General features: G+C 38.4%; 1 protein-coding gene across 1 annotated transcript in view; it reads left to right on the forward strand.

Moving 5' to 3' along the window:
* Positions 1-8,600: 8,600 nt before the first annotated feature.
* The window catches only part of LOC124612605 (RNA-binding protein Raly-like), a 395,826-nt gene continuing 392,134 nt past the window's right edge, over positions 8,601-12,292 (forward strand). Inside the window, exon 1 of the mRNA XM_047140895.1 lies at positions 8,601-8,704. The gene's annotated coding sequence lies outside the window, so the exon portion shown is untranslated. The remainder of the gene's footprint in view (positions 8,705-12,292) is intronic.

Raw genomic sequence — 12,292 nt, forward strand, 5'->3', positions numbered from 1 at the left:
AAATATCATAAATTAAGAGCTCCACAGTGTAATCACATGTTTTCAAGTTTGGGCATGTCGTATTTGCGACGCTTTCTACAAAGAAATGTCAATAGCGAGGATAATGGCCTCTTTTTTTTTCTCCACCTGTGCATCTGAAAGGCACACACTAATGGCTTTTTTCCAGGCGACTGTCGCGCAGCTGGGTGCTTACAGTAACCTACCGAAATATTTACGACGTCGGTTTCCGCTACAGTGACAGTTGGATACAAATAAAATTTCACAGGTCGAAGTATTTGCGTTACAAATCTGTAGAAACAAAAAATCTTGTAAATATAACAGTGTCCAAAAAATTTTCGTCAGCATTGTGGTACATTCACGCATTTACACACATTTCATAACTCTTAAAGTACGATTCCTGGTTTCCAATATCCTTTTTCACAAACCAGAGTCCCTAATCACTACTCATTATTCCTTACCGTATTACACATATACATATTCGTCGACACTTCTTCAATATTTCATCATAATAAATACATAGCATAATCAAATCCCTCATATATCACCAGCTTATTGATCATAAACATACCTCAACAGTGTAATACACATCGTCGTCATGAGAATAACATCATAACACCTCAGTCAAATCTCAAAAACGTCGTAGCTTTCTGCAATAATGTCAAAACCTAAAAAAAATTTCTCTGCTCATTTCAATAGTGTCATCTACCTTAAACGTACTTTAAAATCATGCTCCCTTACCAAATACATCATTCAAAGCTCTCATAGTATCACAATGGTTCCAAAAAAATATGAACAGTTCACAAAGTACAGACAAAATAGAATTTCATAAGTGTGAAGTTATCCAACTGTGTAATTACGTAAACATCTGTCACTGATGTAGTAAAGAAAATGTTTATCTCTCAGTTAAATGATCAGATAGCTGTGTAATTTGTGTGTTAGAGAAATATGGTACCGATGTGTAAAGTTGTATAAGCAAATACCATATCAGCTAGGGCTCCTTGAGCTTGCCAAACACATGGTACACAAAGTAAGCGTGTACCCCTCTGAGGATTAATTTAATTATACGCTCAGGTGTTACAGATTACAGCAATGGAATGAAATGTATCACGCAAAACCTTTGTATCACTGTACTTCAAACATCGTTAAAAATAAATGTTTTAAGTACAAAATTAATCATTCAAATACGTGTACTGTAGTGCTAAACTGTGCGTCTTGTTGTAAGATAATCTCTGTGGAAGTGTCGTAGTTATTGTCCTCCGAAAGCTAAGTTCTGCAAAAGCCAATGTACTTACCTCATGATAACAAAAGTGAAATGCCTTGCGTATAGATATCGTAGTTATTACGCTTATTGCCGTGATGAAGAAAGTACTGTGCTGTAACGTATTGTTGTGCTACAGAAAAGGCAGTCTCATTGTAGCGATACCACAAAGTTACTACTAAAACATGTTTTACTTTCCAGAATAATACAGAAAAACTGTGCAGATATAAAACAGAAACACCGCAAACGCAACATTGTAAGTTGTCACTCATTAGTAGCGTCGTGATACAATCGTGTAGCTGTCACATAAACTAACCACTGTGTCATCTGGTATCTCACAGAAAGTACTTTATATCCAGAATGTATTTTCAAGTAAACCAAAATGTTGCATTAAAATCTCATAAGCAGTACTGGAAAATGTTCTAAGTATGTGAGCCTTATAGTCATAACGTAATCGTGCAACTAACAAGCAAGAATGTACACACACAATAACACTGTGTCATCTGTTCACAATAACAATGCATTCGTAATTTCTGTTTAAATAAGTTCTCTTGGTTCTTGACTGGATATTTAACTTCAAACATTGTTGCATGTTAACAGATTTTAAGCCTGACAAAGCACACTAGTAATGCAAAGTGAAAAGTTATATGGCAAAGACAAAGTTAAAAAGCAAATTATCTTTCAATAAACGGTTTTACATGTGAAAGGTGGTGTAAACCTTTACTCTTACGACTATGCAGAGCTCCAGCTTCAACGGAATCATCGTGTGGTATATGACACTGACACTGAAGCTTTTCAGGGACTTTTACAAGAATTGGAAATCGACACAGACTGCCGCGGGATGCGAAAACAGGAAAACACCAATTACAGGTCACATCCGTCGCAATTCCGTGACGACAGAAATAATAATTGGACACTACAAAACTACTTTTATAATGCAACTCGTGACCAAAATAGACACCACCCGTACGATAACCGTTGGCAGAATAACAGTAGTTACAGGGAAAGATCACCTCTTCTTGGTAATGATATTGACAGAGACAATCGTAGAAACAGATAATATGGGAACCAGAATAATTATTATCAAGGGAGACAGAATAACTTCAGACGCAGCGGTTCACCTTGCAGTTACGATTCCAGGAGAAATTCTCCACCACTTAACCGATGAGAAAGAAACTACAGAAACTACCGACAAGATAACAGACAATATAATCATACGACAGACCTGAATTTAATCAGAACTGGCAGGGTTCAAAGAGGGTAGGGCTCTCTCGAGAAGCTGAAATTTTAGAAGTTAGATCTCCAACTCGCAGTAACGACACGTGACAACAAAGAGATAATACACAATGACTCGCACCAGTGGCAGCCACAAAACGTACTTATGAAGCTGACGACGTAGCTGCTGTGACTTTTAATTAAGTGAAAATGGAGGACATGAGGGACATCTTACTCTAGGAACATGATGTAAATCAGAACAATATTGCATATCCTATAATTCCCATCACAGCAAATATAAAATTTATGGCTGTACTTTGGCAGTCCTATTTCAGTAATTAGTGAAACAAATTGCACAATTGCCCCATACTTCCTTTACGTAAGATTAAATTACAAGGTGCAGTTTTTGGAAAAAGTATCGATATATGCCAACAGACCAACTTAGAATTCTTTTGTCAAAGCCACAGATTTACTGTGAATTTTCTTATTGTTCCATTATTGTCGACGGAAATTATATTGGGTGTAGACTTTTTGAACGTGTATAAAGCAGTTTTAATTTTTCATGATGCTGAAATAAGTTTAGAGAAAGAAGATAAGTCATTAGCTTTGAAATTTGAAGATTGGCTTTCAAACCATAACGAAGAAATTAGTCAACTTTACCTCTTGTTGGACCATAGTTTGGAACTTTCAACGGAACTTGACACTAATAATTACTTTCCAAGTATTCACAGGGATGATATTGATGACGTATTAGATACTAACGATTTAATTCAGAATGAAATTCAAACAATTGAGAACTGTGATGATTGTGATAGGCAGGACCTTTGTGACATTTTACAAGCACATTTCACAGTTTTTACTCATAAAACAGAAACTATTAAATGATTTCAATACCAATTTCGTGTTCATGAGCACACTAAATTTTGCATTTTGCATTTTGAAAAGTTAGGAGCAATTACAGCCATTCCAGTTCCATCTACATAAAAAAAAACACGTCCGCAGGCTTCTAGGTGTTGTGACTTGGCAAGACAGCCAAGCCACTATGAGGTAGCCGAAAGGCACGCTTTTAAGCTCACGCAGGCTGGCGTGGGGTCTGGAACAGTTAAAGGAGTTGAGTCTAGTAAAAAAAGTACGTAGCTTCTGGAATACTTAACTTTAATCCATAATTGGTGAACATCGGTCTGACGGTACATGCATCACAAGATAAATAGCAAATGATAATGGCGCCTTGCTAGGTCGTAGCAAATGACGTAGCTGAAGGCTATGCTAAATATCGTCTCGGCAAATGAGAGCGCAATTTGTCAGTGAACCATCGCTAGCAAAGTCGGCTGTACAACTGGGGCGAGTGCTAGGAAGTCTCTCTAGACCTGCCGTGTGGCGGCGCTTGGTCTGGAATCACTGATTGTGGCGACACGCGGGTCCGACGTATACTAACGGACCGCGGCCGATTTAAATGCTACCACCTAGCAAGTGTGGTGTCTGGCGGTGACACCACACTAGGTCTTGTGAATTTTTACCGCCGTTTTCTGAATATGTAAATTCTAGTAACACCAAAACTTTGTTCTCTCACTGAGAAAAGTACAATTTGGAACTGGGACAAAAAGGCACAGTTGGAACTCAATTATTTGAAAGAAGCGCTACTTAACGCGCCAGATCTGTCACAAGATTTCTGCCTTAGCACGGATTCCTCCAAAGTTTGTCTTGGTGCCCATTTATTTAAAGAAGCCACAGAAAATCACACTATTGTTCAGAACAGCATAGCTTTTGCTACCCGCATGCTAACAAAATCTGAAAAAATTATACTGTTACTGAATTAGAAGCTTTAGCTATCGTTTGGAAATTTGACAAATTTTTCTTTCTTTCTTTCTGGGAAACACGTAAAAGTTTATAGTGATCATCATGCATTACAATTTCTTATGTGATCAAAAATAAATGATGATAGGCTGTATCGTTGGTCATTGTTTCTGCAAGAATTCCGCTTCACAATACATTCCCAGCAAGGAAAACATTGTTACGGACGCACTGTCACTTGCACCGGCTGGGCTTGAGAAAAGCAACAGGGAAGCTAACATTGACAAAAATTTCAGTATTGTTTACGTTCAAAAAGTAGCCTTTGCAAACTTCATCACTGTATCTTTAAAGGACATTGGTTACGAGCAAGACAAAGACCCGATTTGGAAAGATATCGAAAGTAAATGGCATGAAATCACTCACATGCAGTCATTATTATCTGCTTAGAAACAACATAATCTTCAAACGTTGCACTGTTGATGATAGGTTATAGGTACTTTGCATACTGACGATTTTTTTATTAAGCTCATCTGGTACATTCATTTCAGCTACGCACACCTTGGTCCACGAAAGTGCTATCATAGTCTTCGAACGACTTGTTATTTTAACACAATGGAAAAGAGAATTCGGAGAGTCTTGTCTATTTGTAGACTTTGTCAAAACCATCTACCATCTCACATCGTGCTCCATCGTTTCCTATCATTCCTACTAGGTTAAAAGAATTTGATACTGTTGATCTTCTGGGACCTCTTTTCAAAACATCGAATGGATTTTCGTACGTTCTAATCGCTGTTGTACTTACTTCAAAATTTTTTTCTTTCACACTGTTATGCAAAGCCACTGGACGGTCTGTATCCAACGCCTTTGTTAAAAATTTCTTACCTGAAGTGGTACACGTTGCTAAAGTTATTTCAGATAACGGACCACAATTCAGATCTGCTGTTTGGTCACGTATGCTTCGTAATCATAAAATCAAACCTGTTTTTATTTCATTGTACTTACCACATTGTAACCCATCTGAACGGATTATGAAATAAATCAATAAGCTTTGCATTGTCACAGGAAGCATCAGTATTGGGACAGATACTTACGTTTATTTCAAAATGTGCTGAATGAAATGCCTCATGACTCCACTGCCTTACCACCTATTCTTGTACTGAAGAATGAGGAACTACCAAAGAGAATTAGAGAGCTTGTACCTTTTTCAAATACACGTAAACTTCGACAAAAAGATATAATTGATTTGGCTATTAAAAATGTAAATTCTGCTGCAGACAAAAGGAGAAAATTACATGGTAAGACAAATGCAAAGAAACTACATATTGGTCAGAGAATTATTAAAGCCCATTCATTGTCACATAAGAAGAAACATTTGAGTCACAAATTCTTTCTGATTTACAATGGACCTTATAGGATCCGATGTATACTGCATGATAATTGTGTTGAAGTTGAAACTCTGCGTGCTAAGAAAAGTAAAGGACTACACCACACTTCTCATGTAAAACCGTTTATTGAGAGATAATTTCCTTTCTAACTTAATTTTTGCTATAATTTTTTTTTACTTCATGTTACTCTTACGCTTTGTCACACTTAGAAACTCTTATTATGCAACAATGTTTTGAAGTCAACTATCCAGTCAAAAATCTATGGAACTTATTAAGATATTAACTTTACGAGTGTATTTTTATAGGGAACAGACAACACAGTCTCAGTGTGTGCACATTTTGCGTGTTAGTTGGACGATTACGTCACGACTATGAAGTCCACATTCTTGGAACATACACTGATAATGAGGTTCTATTGCAACATTTTGGCTTACTTGAAAAGACATTTCGCATTTAAAGTAGTTTCGGAGAGGTTACAGTCGACATAGTTTTTGGTTTGTTTGATGGCTACATGATTATTCTACAACTCTACTGGTGAGTGGCACAGATTTCATTATTATTTTTGCACTGTATTTATTTTAAGTCTGCACTATTTTTCTGCGTTCTTCTGAAAAGTAAAACATATTTTGGTAATGACTATTGTGAAATAGCTACAATGAGATAGGTATTTTTCCAAATACACAACAGTACATTACAATACAGTATTTTCTTGGTCATAGTAATGTACATAAATACTACGATATCTATACGCAAAGCATTTATACTTTTGTTTATGACAAGGTAAGTACATTGACTTCTGGAGAACCTTGCTTATGAAAGACGATAAGCATGACACTTCGTACATTTTTACCGTAAGCCAATGACAGAAGTTATCACACAGCAAGGCGCACAGTTTACCGCTACATGCCACGCATTTGAGTGATAATTTTTCGTACTTGGAATATTTTTAGAAATATATTAGAACTACTATGATACAGAGAAGGTTTTTGGCAATATATGGAATCAGTGGGTACAGGAGGGTAATACGGAACGCCGTGCTGGATCCCAACGGCCTCGTATCACTAGCAGTCGAGATGACAGGCATCTTATCCGCATGGCTGTGACGGATCGTGCAGCCACGTCTCGATCCCTGGTTCAACAAATGGGGACGTTTGCAAGACAACAGCCATCTGCACGGACAGTTCGACGACGTTTGCAGCAGCATGGACTATCAGCTCGGAGACCATGGCTGCGGTTACCCCTGACGCTGTATCACAGACAGGAGCGCCTGCCATGGTGTACTCGATGGCGAACCTGGGTGCACGAATGGCAAAACGTCATTTTTTCGGATGAATCCATGTTCTGTTTACAGCATCATGATGGTCGCATCCGTGTTTGGCGACATCGCGGTCAACGCACATTGGAAGCGTGTATTCGTCATCGCCTTAGTGGCGCATCACCCGGCGTGATGGTATGGGGTCCCATTGGTTACACGTGTCGGTCACCTCTTGTTCGCATTGACGGCACTTAGAACAGTGGACATTACATTTCAGATGTGTTACAACCCGTGGGTCTACGCTTCATTCGATCTCTGCGAAACACTACATTTCAGCAGGATAATGTACGACCGCATGTTGCAGGTCTTGTATGGGCCTTTCTGGATACAGAAAGTGTTCGACTGCTGCCCTGGCCAGCACATTCTCCAGATCTCTCACCAATTGAAAATGTCTGGTCAATGGTGGCCGAGCAACTGGCTCGTCACAATACGCCAGTCACTACTCTTGATGAACTGTGGCATCGTGTTGAAGCTGCATGGGCACCTGTACCTGTGCACGCCATCCAAGCTCTGTTTGAGTCAATGCCCAGGCGTATCAAGGCCGTTATTATGGCCAGAGCTGGTTGTTCTGGGTACTGATTTCTCAGGATCTATGCAGCTTTTGGAATGTGGTGCTACAGAATAATGCTGAAGATTAGATGGGTAGATCACATAACGAATGAGGAAGTATTGAATAGGATTGGGGAGAAGAGAAGTTTGTTGCACAGCTTGACTAGAATAAGGGATCGGTTGGTAGGACATGTTCTGAGGCATCAAGGGATCACCAATTTAGTATTGGAGGGCAGCGTAGAGGGTAAAAATAGTAGAGGGAGACCAAGAGATGAATACACTAAGCAGATTCAGAAGGATGTAGGTTGAAGTAGGTACTGGGAGATGAAAAAGCTTGCACAGGATAGAGTAGCATGGAGAGCTGCATCAAACCAGTCTCAGGACTGAAGACCACAACAACAACAATGCAGCCAAATTGCGTGAAAATGTAATCACATGTCAGTTCTAGTATAACATATTTGTCCAATGAATACCCGTTTATCATCTGCATTTCTTCTTGGTGTAGCAATTTTAATAGCCAGTAGTGTAGTATCTACAACTTACAGAAGACATTTTCTTGAGATATTCAGCATTTTTTACGTATATGTCTCACATGTATCATCAGCGATGTATGGAACATAGCACAACATATGTGTTTAGTGGGTGGACTATGTGAGGAACCTATAACCTCCACCACATCAATGCTACTAATTGAGGAAAAGTAATTATTGATAACTTATATAATCAGTATTAGAGTCTTAAAAAATTGTGGTAATAGTACTAATATTTTGTAAATAATTTAGTTTCGTTACTGGAGCTGAATCGAATCGTTTAGTTTTTATCCCTCAGAAAATTTCATTCTGTCCCTCAGGGGGTAATACCCGCAGGTTGGGAACGACTGAGTTACGTGGTACTTTGGGAAGTACCGTCTTCCGCGCGCTGCGCAGTGCTTTCCAGTGTGTCCACGAAGGCGGAGAAGCGTAGGTACGAAAGGCAGGGACGCCACGGCGTGGCAGCGTGGCCCCGTCTGCACATGCGCCGAAGGTCGCGCGCCGCCTCGGGGGTGGATCTGCGGCGCGCGGTTGTCGCCCGCCAGTCGGCTGGCGGTGGCCCAGCGGAGCGGCACTCTGCAGCGGCTGCAGCGGGCCCAGCCTACGTCATACATCCACTGTGCTCAGCCTGCGCCGGCTGGCGTCCTGCGCGCAGAACACCGTGAGTACCTGAACGCTCCTGACACGGCACAACACTTCTCCGTAGAAGTAAACACGCCTTATATTGAAATCTGCAAATCACTTTACGTGTGATATATGTATACATCCTGCATCTTTCTACGATTTCTATCAATGTTATGAGCAGCTGATTTCTGTTTAAAATACGTCTCAAGCGCATCAACTCCGTTGCTACAGAGATAAGGTACACAATTCATTACTACCAAAAGTATTAGATTTGTAACCTCATTTTCCTTGCTGCAGACCTAATATTTAATTTCTAGACGCGTTTCTCCTTTCAGAAGAAAGGCATCTTCAGTGGACTTTTCTGGAACAACATACAATTTTGATTCTACGTACGACGCTCACATATTTGAAACATTTCAAGCTACAATTTAAGCAAAATTTTAATATTTAATGCAGTCGAAAATTACGGCGAGCAGTGTTTCAGATAAACAAGAGTCTTAACTGACAACAAAACTCATCTTCAATGGACTTTTCTGGAACAACATACAATTTTGATTCTACGTACGACGCTCATATATTTGAAACATTTCAGGCTACAATTTAAGCAAAATTTAAATATTTAATGCACTTGAAAATTACGGCGAGCAGTGTTTCAGATAAACAAGAGTCTTAACTGACAACAAAACACATCTTCAATGGACTTTTCTGGAACAACATACAAATTTGATCCTACGTACGACACTCATATATTTCCATCGTTTCAAGCTACAGTTTACGCAAAAATTAAATATTTAATGCACTTGGATATTACAGCGAGCAATGTTCGAGATATACAAGAATCTTACGTGACAACAAAACTGTGTATTACTACAACAAGATAAAGGCTTTTAATTTACGAGAGGAATATTTGTATCTTCCCGTCGGAAAACGGACACAACAAAAATCTCTGATAAATGTTTGTGTGAGTATTGGAAATACATCACTCACACTTGATTTCTTCAACAAAGGGCTCGTTACCGCTAAATCTACAAAATAAATTTAAAGATGTTTTAGCCTTGCTCCTGACGGGTGCTATATTGTAAGATTTTAAACTTGGCTGAAACAGCAACTGTTGAAATTCTTCATGGTGAATGATAACACCCAAACAGTTGCAGGATAAAGATTTATTAAAATTCTTGACCGCGATTTCGGTATATCTAAATATACCTTCATCAGAAATAAAATACACTAAAATCACATCCTGCACTGGAGATACATAAAACAATTGTGCCAAAGGCGTCGTCAGTAGTTAAAACATCATCTCCACTTATACAATATAATTATGGACAGAGGGTTGATGCGAACACAGTAAAGCATCATTAACACAGGCGAATTAATGATGCTATGCTCTGTTCGCATCAACCCTCTGTTCATAATTATGTTGTATAAATGGAGATGATGTTTTAACTACTGACGACGCCTTTGGCACAATTGTTTTATGTATCTGCAGTGCTGGATGTGATTTTAGTATATTTCACTTCTGATGAAGGTATATTTAGATATACCGAAACAGTGGTCAAGAATTTTGATAAATCTTTATCCTGCAACTATTTGGCTGTTATTTTTAACGTGATGATATATTGTAGTTTATACAAATTTTTGATCAAAAAAATTCTTTATTTGATAAACTGGAAAACTAAATGAAAAATCTGCAAAATTCAATAACAGTATTAGTGAACGATACTGGTAAATCAGCAAAGTGCTGAAAAACAAAATATCTTGATGTTCCGTACATCATCTGAAATCAGCAACCTACTAACCCGTTTATATTTGTAACATTTGTAAATCCGCCGGGAAAGCTTGAAGAGTCACAACCGTTTATATTTGCTGCTCATCGTAAGCCAAAACACGTAGTTCATAGTAGGGTGATCATACTCTCTACAACTGTATCATTTACTAACTTCCACAGCGACATGTACAAAAATAAATTTAGAGAACCTGTATCGTGCGATGGTGATGTAGTAATAATATTTTCAGAATCGCAATAGTCCGACAAACAGAAGAATCAAGTTAAAGGACTAATCTTTGTACAGAGCTTTATTTCCTGAACTTCCACTTACCTGTATGTTTTATGCTTCCACGAGATCGACAAATTCCACAAGTTTGCCGACACGTATTCCATCAGAAACAAAATAGCGCAGGTATTGCATGTGAACATGTCAGCCCAGTTACAATAATAGTGCTACAGTTTGTATGCCATGTCATTAATAAGCGGTCTTGTGATAAAGGCTTAATTCTGTTACGTTGTAGATTGTGTAGCTAGTGTATTATGAATGAGCGGCAGGGAGCCATGACAGTTCGGAAGTAAACATCGCCGTACTGTGCGAATATGGGGGAATATCACGCCACTGTTTTGAATGCGCGACGTCGTTAACGTCAACAGAATTAGGCATGTTTTTTGTATACTTCTGCGTATCGTGCAGTGTTCCATTACTACTAAGAGGATTATGAAAGTGAATAAAATCTCAGTAATCCCTATGAAACACAGCAATTTTAACGACTCTACAGAGTGAATAATTCTATGATGTATCAAAATTACTGGGCCAGTTTTCGCACAAAAAACATCGTTCATAATTCACATATGACGCTTATAATTTAAAATACGATTTTAATAAACTGTTTCGTACCTACCATGAGACTGCTTGATGATTTTTCATTCATATTAGATGTATTTGTAAGCCGCACATGCAAAATTACTTCAGTTCGTTTTCAATTATTTCCTTACCAACACATGTGAGAACATGAGACACAGAGTGGCAATTTATGTAACTTTATTGTATACGCAGTTCCTAAGCAATCAAAGAAAAGAGTATTGTTTATTTATTTAATGTCAAATCAGCAGACAGCGAGTAATTTGTTTTAGCTTTCGAATATTTCTGAGAAAGTACTGATTCGTTCTTTCACACATTTTGTCAGAAAAACCACAGCATGAAGAAGTGTCTCAGGAAGCTGAAACTAATAGGCAACAGCAGCTACTGTAGGCCGCTTCGTAATGTATGCTATTAACTAATTATGATTAGTGCATACTTACATCTCTGAGACTTCCTGCTAAATTACGTTACGTATGTTTATTTCTATTAAGTGAAAGACAGCTACTCCGGAAAATGGGCGCAGGTCTTCCACTTAACACTATTTAGTTGATATTTTCATATTGTAGTGAAAACAAAGCCTTTACGTAACTCTACACAGACCCGCATAGTTTGTATATAATCTGACAAAGCCAAGATCTTTGGAGTAAAAACTTTACTAATATGCAGAATTTACAGCCCTGAACCAACATTCTGGTAAACTGTGACAATGGTTAACGAAGAATTTTCCCACTAGGAATTCTCTGTTTCCTTCCCGATGGTTCTCGGTATATTTTTGACACAACGTGTAAAACTCCGTTCCCTACGCTACCTACGGGTAAAAGGTTTATATGGAAATTATTAGTACATCTAGTATTGCGCTTTGGAACTGCACATGTTTTCTCCCCAATTTACACTTGTTGTTAACCGTGAATGCCATTAGAGAGTAATTGTTTTGGGAAATAAGTACACTTGTCAAAATACTCAGAGGAACACCTATATCAATACCAGCTATGGTA

This window comes from Schistocerca americana, chromosome 4 (assembly GCF_021461395.2).
Source record: "Schistocerca americana isolate TAMUIC-IGC-003095 chromosome 4, iqSchAmer2.1, whole genome shotgun sequence".
In the NCBI taxonomy this organism is placed as follows: Eukaryota; Metazoa; Arthropoda; class Insecta; order Orthoptera; family Acrididae; genus Schistocerca; species Schistocerca americana.